Source organism: Rattus norvegicus, chromosome 1 (genome assembly GCF_021556685.1).
Source record: "Rattus norvegicus strain SHRSP/BbbUtx chromosome 1, alternate assembly SHRSP_T2T, whole genome shotgun sequence".
Lineage (NCBI taxonomy): Eukaryota > Metazoa > Chordata > Mammalia > Rodentia > Muridae > Rattus > Rattus norvegicus.
In genome coordinates this window covers 176,343,202-176,355,440 of record NC_141534.1, presented here as the reverse complement: position 1 = coordinate 176,355,440, position 12,239 = coordinate 176,343,202, and the positions used below count along the sequence as shown (strand labels likewise).

Here is a 12,239-nt window from a genome sequence, read left to right as displayed (position 1 = left end):
TAGCCAAGCTATCTAAAATTTTATTTGTTCAGATGTCATTTCTGTTTTTTTCCCCTCAAGGCCTTTCTGTAAACTAAATCATTGAGTAGTAAAATTCTTCTGGCTAGACCTGATGCATCCTGGCTATATTTATATATGGAGGGAGAAGAGTCCCTTAGCAAGCACACCCATTTATCCATCAGCATAGTCGTACTCGACTGTTTCCTTCTCAGGGCTTAGGTGTTGTGCTGTGGTCAGATAGTTACTTGACCAGATACCGGTGCTTCACAGGCTGGAGATTATCTGAGACAGCAAACTCCTGAGCCTCGATGCTTGAGGAACTCTTCCTGAAAGGTTCGTGCTCTCTGCTCACCCTCTTGGTATCTTTATAAGGAGTAGACATTGTTCCTCTTTTAAAGTCTGCAGAGACAGGTAAACGTGTGTCCACTCACTCACTCGTTCTCTCACTCTCTATTTTGGGCAGCAGAAACTGCTGTGGGAGGAAACATATCAGGCTGCCCATTTGTAAAAATGGGCAGTTGCATTGCCCATTTATGGGAAACTGCCAGCTTTCTAGAAAAATGTCTGTTTTTAGCTGTTTTCTTTGGTTGGTTGCCACAATATCGTCCATACTTATGACTATACTAAAATGAGAAGATTCACCCTTACTTATTATGGCTGTGAGCAGGGAAACAAGTGGTAAATGCCTTCAGACTTTATGACGTACCAATTTCAAGAGCATGGATTTCAGAGCAGATTATTTGGGCTCGTAATCTAGAACTACTGATGTTTGCCCTTTGGTTGTGTGATATTGGCAAAGTTTTATTTGTAAAATTCAGATAATTATAGTGTCTACATCATAGGATTGATTTCTCGAGTTAGTTAACACATACGGTACTCTTATTGCACTGCCTGGCTCGTCGGAAACAATTTTTTACTATTACTTTTGTCATTATTGTACTAATATGTATATTCCTTATATATGATATATGTTACTTATAAAAACTATACCTAATTCACCAATTGCATGTCTATTATTGACTTTATTTACCTTAATATGTAAACATTAAACATATAATGTATACACATGTACTTTTTTAATTCATTAAAACTACCTCTGAGGCCTGGGATGCAGCTCAGTTGATAAAGTATTTGCCTAACAAAATTCTAGGTTCAACCCACAGTACTGCATAAACAGGGCATGTGGCACATGTCTATTATCCCAGCATTTGGGGGATAGAGACAGGAGGAAAGTTCAATGTATATTGTGACTTTGAGGCCAGCCTGGGCTACAGAAGACCCTGTATCAAAAAACCTGAAAATTAACAAAACCTAAACAAATAGACAAAATTGTCCTAACTCATCAGCTCCCCATCATTGACTACATGTTCATCAGTTTCCTGTCCACCTTTCTCACTAAACAGTAATATCCAGGATACAATAGAAAGTAACTCATCGTGCCAAAAGTCAAGAAAACTCAGGTTCCATGAAAAAAAGCAGTGCCAGACACCAATACTTGATTACATAGATGTTGGAATTATTGATGGTGATTTTTAGGAAGTCAAGATAAAATGCTTTGGTGAGTAATTCACAATACACTTGAAATAAAAGAAGACCTCCAGTTTCGGCTACGGCGGCCATCCTCCAGTAACTCGCCAAAATGACGATCATAAAAGGAAAGAGGAGAGATACTCGGTATTTGTTCTCTAGGCCTTTTAGGAAACATGGAGTTGTTCCTTTGGCCACATACATGCGAATCTACAAGAAGGGTGATATCGTAGACTGTCGGCGCCAGCACCGACACGGTACCGAGAATCGGGCGAAAGCCTGCGGGATGAAAGAAGCACACACACACAGGTTATTCGTGTCAAGACAGAAGAGGAAGAGAGCTTCTGGTTTCTTTATTGACCAAACTATATATCCAAAGAACACCACTTAGCAGGTATCTGTCAAGCACAGTGGGGAACCCTGGCTGAGACTTCGGTAACAAAGGACCGACTATGTGGCCTGAATAAATTAGGGAAATAACCAGGAAGGCCAGCCTAATTCTGACTCAGGTGAGAAGTACCTGGCCAGACTGTTCCCAGTTGGGGACAAAAGGCTTCCACATGCAAGGGCAGGGCTCAGCAGGGGTCAAACCTTGTTGGAGACCCAGAAGGGTCTTGTTCAGGCTGACAACATTCTGTGAATGTAAACTTCTTGTGCCACGCAGTGACAAAGCAACCAGGCCCAAATCCAATATGGCTCCCACAGTAGACATCAAGGGAATGGGCACTGTTCAAAAGGAATACCCCAAAAGTGTTACCATGGCAAAACCGGAAGAGTCTACAATGTCACCCAGCATGCTGTGGGCATCATTGTAAACAAGTAAGTTAAAGACAAGATTCTGGCCAAGAGGATCAATGTGCAGATTGAGCACATCGAGCACTCGAAGAGCAGAGAAGCTTCCTGAAGCGGGTGAAGGACAACGATCAGAAGAAAAAGGAAGCCAAAGAGAAGGGCACCTGGGTTCAGCTGAAGCGTCAGCCTGCACCACCCAGAGAAGCCCACTTTGTGAGGACTAAGGAAAGGAGCTTAATCTACTGGAGCCCATGCCATACGGATTTATGGCCTAATGTACACAAAGGAAATAAAGGACCCTGACTGGAAAAAAAAAAAAGAAGACGACCTCCAAATGTCTCCGCAGAGAAATGTAAGGAAGAAACACATGGAGTTGAGATACTGAGTCTGTAGTCAGGCTTGATTTGATTCTAGCACAGAAGTTAAGCAGTGGCACTTCATTGCTGGTGTGCTGTGTTTCCTCTTGAGTCACAACCTGAGCACAAGACAGTGTCTTCCCTAATTTTGTGACTTTTACCTCTTTTTTTCCAGGTCTTCAACAACTATAAATAGTTATTGATGTGTACCCATTTTCATTAATATGCCATCACATCTGTGGGTCTTTTCTATTTGTAAATTCATTTTCTTTATACTCAGGAAGGTCTAGTTGTATTATTTTTTTCCTAATTTTTTCCTTCTCATTTTTTATGTTTATTTCAACTCTAGTAAGGTAAATGTTAGACAGTCTGGACCAATTCCTTAACTTTTCTTATGTATTCACTCTCATTTTATATCTTTTGTCATTTATTCTATTCTTGAAATTCATCTTCTAACTCTTTAGCTTTCTAGTCTTAAATTTCAGGGCTCACTACATGTAAGAGAAGTAAATTTCAGTAGTCCATGGCACAGAGGGTGGCTATAGTTAGTCATAATATGCTGTATATTTCAAAGAAGCAAGAAGAAAGGATGCTGGCTGAGATAAATGTACTTAAGTGGATTTGAATGGCATGTATACATATATTGAATATCACTTAATGTCTAATAACTGTGTTGTTTCTTAAGTCAATTAAAAATTAAATGAAAATTTAAAGTTGTCTTTCTAGTTTCAGAAATTTTTTATTGTGGTTTTTATTTCATGGATGATGGGGCCTTGTTTAGATCCCAGAGGATACCCATGGTTGTGTAGTCCTGGGTGTGTTTTCTGTGTTAATATCTGTTTCTTGTACTTGACTTGTTCTTTCTCACTTTTGAGTCTTGCCTAAAACATTGATTTACCCTTGACTATCTTTTCTAGTTAGGATTAGAGTATTAAAATTTCATCAGAAATGGTATCAAATAGTGCAGGGACCTGATTACAGCTAAGTCTCCTGGGGGCAATAGGCACATCTGTGTGTGCACATCTGTCTCCTTGGGTCAGACAGTTTCCCTAGTGAGTGCTCTGGGAGCTGAAAAGGGGAAGATCCATAAAGGCTTTGTTTTTGATTGTAGATATACTTGAACCCCAAGTTTGGACTTATCTGGAAGGGTGATTTCTTTAAAAAAAAGTTGGGGAAGAGTAATGATTGCAAGTTTGTACTGTTTATTGTGTTGCTATGACTAGAATATTGACTTTCATGGAAGAAGGTTGATTTTGGCTCATCGTTTCAGAGTGATTTCAGTCCATTATAGCAGAAGGAAAGGCCTGGTGTCAGCATAGGTGGTCTTGTTCACATGTTGTGTACTAGAAGTCAGAAAACAATTAGGGCAGGTGCAGAAGTGAGTATGATGTTCAAATATTCATCCCCAGTGACCATTTCCAACAGCCAGAAGATTTTATACCTCAAGTTCTGCTAGTCAAGGAGTAAGCAATGAAAGCATGAGCTTGTGGGAGGACATTTTAGATTCCAACTGTAGCGAAGCCCAATAACTCACTACCTGGTCCTTGTATGTTTCTTTCTTTCTTTTTTCTAGAGACACCAGATCATTTATTAATAGAAGTAATAGTAATATAGATAGAAATGCTCTCTATATACATGTATATATGATATGTATCTATATAAATGGATAATAAAGAGGCAACAAGATAAGGTTTAAGAAAGTAATAATCAATCTCTTTATGTCCATGATAAGGCCCCATTTACATTTTCTTTTTTTTTATCTTTATTAACTTGAGTATTTCTTATTTACATTTCGATTGTTATTCCCCTTCCTGGTTTCCAGGCCAACATCCCCCTAACTCCTCCCTCTCCCCTTCTATGTGGACTTCCCTTCCCCATCCTCCCTCCATTATCACCCTTCTCCCAACAATCACATTCACTGGGGGTTCAGTCTTGGCAGGACCAAGGGCTTCCCCTTTTGCTGGTGCTCTTACTAGGCTATTCATTGCTACCTATGAGGTCAGAGTCCAGGGTCAGTCCATGTATAGACTTTAGGTAGTGGCTTAGTCCCTGGAAGCTCTGGTTGGTTGGCATTGTTGTTCATATGGGGTCTCGAGCCCCTTCAAGCTCTTCCAGTTCTTTCTCTGATTCCTTCAATGGGGTCCCGTTCTCAGTTCAGTGATTTGCTGCTGGCATTCGCCTATGTATTTGCTGTATTCTGGCTGTGTCTCTCAGGAGAGATCTACATCCGGCTCCTGTCGGCCTGCACTTCCTTGCTTCATCCATCTTATCTAGTTTGGTGACTGTATATGTATGGGCCACATGTGGGGCAGGCTCTGAATGGGCGTTCCTTCTGTGTCTGTTTTAATCTTTGCCTCTCTATTCCTTGCCAAGGGTATTCTTGTTCCCCTTTTAAAGAAGGAGTGAAGCATTCACATTTTGATCATCCGTCTTGAGTTTCATTTGTTCTAGGCATCTAGGGTAATTCAAGCATTTGGGCTAATAGCCACTTATCAATGAGTGCATACCATGTGTGTTTTTCTGTGATTGGGTTAGCTCACTCAGGATGATATTTTCCAGTTCCAACCATTTGCCTACGAATTTCATAAAGTCATTGTTTTTGATAGCTGAGTAATATTCCATTGTGTAGATGTACCACATTTTCTGTATCCATTCCTCTGTTGAAGGGCATCTGGGTTCTTTCCAGCTTCTGGCTATTATAAATAAGGCTGCGATGAACATAGTGGAGCACGTGTCTTTTTTATATGTTAGGGCATCTTTTGGGTATATGCCCAAGAGAGGTATAGCTGGATCCTCAGGCAGTTCAATGTCCAATTTTCTGAGGAACCTCCAGACTGATTTCCAGAATGGTTGTACCAGTCTGCAATCCCACCAACAATGGAGGAGTGTTCCTCTTTCTCCACATCCTCGCCAGCATCTGTTGTCCCCTGAGTTTTTGATCTTAGCCATTCTCACTGGTGTGAGGTGAAATCTCAGGGTTGTTTTGATTTGCATTTCCCTTATGACTAAAGAATTCAACATTTCTTTAGGTGTTTCTCAGCCATTCGGCATTCCTCAGCTGTGAATTGTTTGTTTAGCTCTGAACCCCATTTTTTTTTACAGTTTTTTTTATTAACTTGAGTATTTCTTATATACATTTCGAGTGTTATTCCCTTTCCCGGTCTCCGGGCAAACATCCCCCCTCCACCCTCCCCTTCCATATGGGTGTTCCCCTCCCAACCCTCCCCCCATTGCCGCCCTCCCCCCATAGACTAGTTCACTGGGGGTTCAGTCTTAGCAGGACCCAGGGCTTCCCCTTCCAATGGTGCTCTTACTAGGATATTCATTGCTACCTATGGGGTCAGAGTCCAGGGTCAGTCCATGTATAGTCTTTAGGTAGTGGCTTAGTCCCTGGAAGCTCTGGTTGCTTGGCATTGTTGTATTTTTGGGGTCTCGAGCCCCTTCAAGCTCTTCCAGTTCTTTCTCTGATTCCTTCAATAGGGGACCTATTCTCAGTTCAGTGGTTTGCTGCTGGCATTCGCCTCTGTATTTGCTGTATTCTGGCTGTGTCTCTCAGGAGAGATCTACATCCGGCTCCTGTCGGCCTGCACTTCTTTGCTTCATCCATCTTGTCTAATTGGGTGGCTGTATATGTATGGGCCACATGTGGGGCAGGCTCTGAATGGGTGTTCCTTCAGTCTCTGTTTTAATCTTTGCCTCTCCCTTCCCTGCCAAGGGTATTCTTTTTCCTCATTTAAAGAAGGAGTGAAGCATTCACATTTTGATCATCCGTCTTGAGTTTCGTTTGTTCTAGGGATCTAGGGTAATTCAAGCATTTGGGCTAATAGCCACTTATCAATGAGTGCATACCATGTATGTCTTTCTGTGATTGGGTTAGCTCACTCAGGATGATATTTTCCAGTTCCAACCATTTGCCTACGAATTTCATAAAGCCGTTGTTTTTGATAGCTGAGTAATATTCCATTGTGTAGATGTACCACATTTTCTGTATCCATTCCTCTGTTGAAGGGCATCTGGGTTCTTTCCATTTTCTGGCTATTATAAATAAGGCTGCGATGAACATAGTGGAGCACGTGTCTCTTTTCTATGTTGAGGCATCTTTTGGGTATATGCCCAAGAGAGGTATAGCTGGATCCTCAGGCAGTTCAATGTCCAATTTTCTGAGGAACCTCCAGACTGATTTCCAGAATGGTTGTACCAGTCTGCAATCCCACCAACAATGGAGGAGTGTTCCTCTTTCTCCACATCCTCGCCAGCATCTGCTGTCACCTGAGTTTTTGATCTTAGCCATTCTCACTGGTGTGAGGTGAAATCTCAGGGTTGTTTTGATTTGCATTTCCCTTATGACTAAAGATGTTGAACATTTCTTTAGGTGTTTCTCAGCCATTCGGCATTCCTCAGCTGTGAATTCTTTGTTTAGCTCTGAACCCCATTTTTTAATAGGGTTATTTGTTTCCCTGCGGTCTAACTTCTTGAGTTCTTTGTATATTTTTGATATAAGGCCTCTATCTGTTGTAGGATTGGTAAAGATCTTTTCCCAATCTGTTGGTTGCCGTTTTGTCCTAACCGCAGTGTCCTTTGCCTTACAGAAGCTTTGCAGTTTTATGAGATCCCATTTGTTGATTCTTGATCTTAGAGCATAAGCCATTGGTGTTTTGTTCAGGAAATTTTTTCCAGTGCCCATGTGTTCGAGATGCTGCCCTAGTTTTTCTTCTATTAGTTTGAGTGTATCTGGTTTGATGTGGAGGTCCTTGATCCACTTGGACTTAAGCTTTGTACAGGGTGATAAGCATGGATCGATCTGCACTCTTGTACATATTGACCTCCAGTTGAACCAGCACCATTTGCCGAAAATGCTATCTTTTTTCCATTTGATGGTTTTGGCTCCTTTGTCAAAAATCAAGTGCCCATAGGTGTGTGGGTTCATTTCTGGGTCTTCAATTCTGTTCCATTGGTCTATCTGTCTGTCTCTGTACCAATATCATGCAGTTTTTATCACTATTGCTCTGTAATACTACTTGAGTTCAGGGATAGTGATTCCCCCTGAAGTCCTTTTGTTGTTGAGGATAGTTTTAGCTATCCTGGGTTTTTTGTTATTCCAGATGAATTTGCAAATTGTTCTGTCTAACTCTTTGAAGAATTGGATTGGTATTTTGATGGGGATTGCATTGAATCTGTAGATCCCTTTTGGTAAAATGGCCATTTTTACTATATTAATCCTGCCAATCCATGAGCATGGGAGATCTTTCCATCTTCTGAGGTCTTCTTCAATTTCTTTCTTCAGAGTCTTGAAGTTCTTATTGTACAGATCTTTTACTTGCTTGGTTAAAGTCACACCGAGGTACTTTATATTATTTGGGTCTATTATGAAGGGTGTCGTTTCCCTAATTTCTTTCTCGGCTTGTTTCTCTTTTGTGTAGAGGAAGGCTACTGATTTATTTGAGTTAATTTTATACCCAGCCACTTTGCTGAAGTTGTTTATCAGCTTTAGTAGTTCTCTGGTGGAACTTTTGGGATCACTTAAATATACTATCATATCATCTGCAAATAGTGATATTTTGACTTCTTGTTTTCCGATCTCTATCCCCTTGACCTCCTTTTGTTGTCTGATTGCTCTGGCTAGAACTTCAAGAACTATATTGAATAAGTAGGGAGAGAGTGGGCAGCCTTGTCTAGTCCCTGATTTTAGTGGGATTGCTTCAAGTTTTTCTACATTTAGTTTAATGTTAGCAACTGGTTTGCTGTATATGGCTTTTACTATGTTTAGGTATGGGCCTTGAATTCCTATTCTTTCCAGGACTTTTATCATGAAGGGGTGTTGAATTTTGTCAAATGCTTTCTCAGCATCTAATGAAATGATCATGTGGTTTTGTTCTTTCAGTTTGTTTATATAATGGATCACGTTGATGGTTTTCCGTATACTAAACCATCCCTGCATGCCTGGGATGAAGCCTACTTGATCATGGTGGATGATTGTTTTGATGTGCTCTTGGATTCGGTTTGCCAGAATTTTATTGAGTATTTTTGCGTCGATATTCATAAGGGAAATTGGTCTGAAGTTCTCTTTCTTTGTTGGGTCTTTGTGTGGTTTAGGTATAAGAGTAATTGTGGCTTCATAGAAGGAATTCGGTAGTGCTCCATCTGTTTCAATTTTGTGGAATAGTTTGGAGACTATTGGTACGAAGTCTTCTATGAAGGTCTGATAGAATTCTGCACTAAACCCATCTGGACCTGGGCTCTTTTTGGTTGGAAGACCTTTAATGACTGCTTCTATTTCCTTTGGAGTTATGGGGTTGTTTAACTGGTTTATCTGTTCCTGATTTAACTTCGGTACCTGGTATCTGTCTAGGAAATTGTCCATTTCCTGCAGATTTTCAAGTTTTGTTGAATATAGGCTTTTGTAGTAAGATCTGTTGATTTTTTGAATTTCCTCTGAATCTGGAGTTATGTCTCCCTTTTCATTTCTGATTTTGTTAATTTGGACACACTCTCTGTGTCCTCTCGTTAGTCTGGCTAAGGGTTTATCTATCTTGTTGATTTTCTCAAAGAACCAACTTTTGGTTCTGTTGATTCTTTCTCTGGTCCATTTTGTTTCTACTTGGTTGATTTCAGCTCTGAGTTTGATTATTTCCTGCCTTCTACTCCTCCTGTGTGTGTTTGCTTCTTTTTGTTCTAGAACTTTTAGGTGTGCTGTCAAGCTGCTGACATATGCTCTCTCCTGTTTCTTTCTGCAGGCACTCAGCGCTATGAGTTTTCCTCTTAGCACGGCTTTCATTGTGTCCCATAAGTTTGGGTATGTTGTACCTTCATTTTCATTAAATTCTAAAAAGTCTTTAATTTCTTTCTTTATTTCTTTCTTGACCAGGTTATCATTGAGTAGAGCATTGTTCAATTTCCACGTATATGTGGGCATTCTTCCCTTATTGTTATTGAAGACCAGTTTTAGGCCGTGGTGGTCCAATAGCACGCATGGGATTATTTCTATCTTTCTGTACTTGTTGAGGCCCGTTTTTTGACCAATTATATGGTCAGTTTTGGAGAAAGTACCATGAGGAGCTGAGAAGAAGGTATATCCTTTTGCTTTAGGATAGAATGTTCTATAAATATCTGTTAAGTCCATTTGGTTCATGACTTCTCTTTGTCTACGTCTCTGTTTAATTTCTGTTTCCATGATCTGTCCATTGATGAGAGTGGGGTGTTGAAATCTCCTACTGTTATTGTGTGAGGTGCAATGTGTGTTTTGAGCTTTAGTAAGGTTTCTTTTACGTATGTAGGTGCCCTTGTATTTGGGGCATAGATATTTAGGATTGAGAGTTCATCTTGGTGGATTTTTCCTTTGATGAATATGAAGTGTTCTTCCTTATCTTTTTTGATGAATTTTAGTTGAAAATTGATTTTATTTGATATTAGAATGGCTACTCCAGCTTGCTTCTTTTGACCATTTGCTTGGAAAGTTGTTTTCCAGCCTTTCACTCTGAGGTAGTGTCTGTCTTTGTCTCTGAGGTGTGTTTCCTATAGGCAGCAGAATGCAGGGTCCTCGTTGTGTATCCAGTTTGTTAATCTATGTCTTTTTATTGGGGAGTTGAGGCCATTGACGTTGAGAGATATTAAGGAATAGTGACTATTGCTTCCTGTTATATTCATATTTGGATATGAGGTTATGTTTGTGTGCTTTTCTTCTCTTTGTTTTGTTGCCAAGACGATTAGTTTCTTGCTTCTTCTAGGGTATAGCTTGCCTCCTTATGTTGGGCTTTACCATTTATTATCCTTTGTAGTGCTGGATTTGTAGAAAGATATTGTGTAAATTTGGTTTTGTCATGGAATATCTTGGTTTTTCCATCTATGTTAATTGAGAGTTTTGCTGGATACAGTAACTTGGGCTGGCATTTGTGTTCTCTTCAGACACGCCAGAAGAGGGCATCAGGTTGTGAGCCACCATGTGGTTGCTGGGAATTGAACTTAGGAAGGGCAGTCAGTCAGTGCTCTTAACCGCTGAGCCATCTCTCCAGCCCCGGCATTTGTATTCTCTTAGGGTCTGTATGACATCTGTCCAGGATCTTCTGGCTTTCGTAGTTTCTGGCGAAAAGTCTGGTGTAATTCTGATAGGTCTGCCTTTATATTTACTTGACCTTTTTCCCTTACTGCTTTTAATATTCCTTCTTTATTTTGTGCGTTTGGTGTTTTGACTATTATGTGACGGGAGGTGTTTCTTTTCTGGTCCAATCTATTTGGAGTTCTGTAGGCTTCTTGTATGGCTATGGGTATCTCTTTTTTTAGGTTAGGGAAGTTTTCTTTTATGATTTTGTTGAAGATATTTACTGGTCCTTTGAGCTGGGAGTCTTCACTCTCTTCTATACCTATTATCCTTAGGTTTGATCTTCTCCTTGAGTCCTGGATTTCCTGTATGTTTTGGACCAGTAGCTTTTTCTGCTTTACATTATCTTTGACAGTTGAGTCAATGATTTCTATGGAATCTTCTGCTTCTGAGATTCTCTCTTCCATCTCTTGTATTCTGTTGGTGAAGCTCGTATCTACAGCTCCTTGTCTCTTCTTTTGGTTTTCTATATCCAGGGTTGTTTCCATGTGTTCTTTCCTGATTGCTTCTATTTCCATTTTTAATTCCTTTAACTGTTAGATTGTGTTTTCCTGGAATTCATTCAGGGATTTTTGTGTCTCCTCTCTATGGGCTTCTACTTGTTTATTTATGTTTTCCTGGAATTCTTTCAGGGATTTTTGCGATTCCTCTCTGTAGGCTTCTACTTGTTTATTAATGTTTTCCTGTGTTTCTCTAAGGGAGTTCTTCACGTCTTTCTTGAAGTCCTCCAGCATCATGATCAAATATGATTTTAAATCTAGGTCTTGCTTTTCTGGTGTGTTTGGATATTCAGTGTTTGGTTTGGTGGGAGAATTAGGCTCTGATGATGCCATGTAGTCTTAGTTTCTGTTGCTTGGGTTCCTGCGCTTGCCTCTCGCCATCAGATTATCTCTAGTGTTACTTTGTTCTGCTATTTCTGACAGTGGCTAGACTGTCCTATAAGCCTGTGTGTCAGGAGTGCTGTAGACCTGTTTTCTTGTTTTCTTTCAGCCAGTTATGGGGACAGAGTGTTCTGCTTTCGGGTGTGTAGTTTTTCCTATCTACAGGTCTTCAGCTGTTCCTGTGGGCCTGTGTCTTTCAGGAAGGTCACTTGCAGCAGAAAAGTTGGTCTTACCTGTGGTCCCGAGGCTCAAGTTTGCTTGTGGGGTGTTGCTTATGAGCTCTCCGCGGTGGCAGCAACCAGGAAGATCTGCGCCACCGTTTCCGGGAGCTTCCGTGCACCAGGGTTCCAGATGGCGTTTGGTGTTTTCCTCTGGCGTCAGAGATGTGTGCAGAGTGCATTCTCTTCTGGTTTTCCAGGCGTGTCTGCCTCTCTGAAGGTTTAGCTCTCCCTCCCACGGGATTTGGGTGCAGAGAACTGTTTATCTGGTAGATCCCTTCAGGTTCTGGCGGTGTCTCAGATGCAGCGGTCCTGCTGCTCTTGGCCCCTCCTCTACAGAAACCCAGAGGCTTTATACAGTTTCCTCTTG

General features: G+C 40.7%; 1 protein-coding gene and 1 pseudogene across 7 annotated transcripts in view; both read left to right on the top strand.

The window, feature by feature from the left end:
• Positions 1-12,239, top strand: part of Stk33 (serine/threonine kinase 33) — a 179,627-nt gene that overhangs the window by 42,571 nt on the left and 124,817 nt on the right.
• On the top strand, positions 1,640-2,871 carry LOC148007791 (large ribosomal subunit protein eL21 pseudogene; annotated as a pseudogene).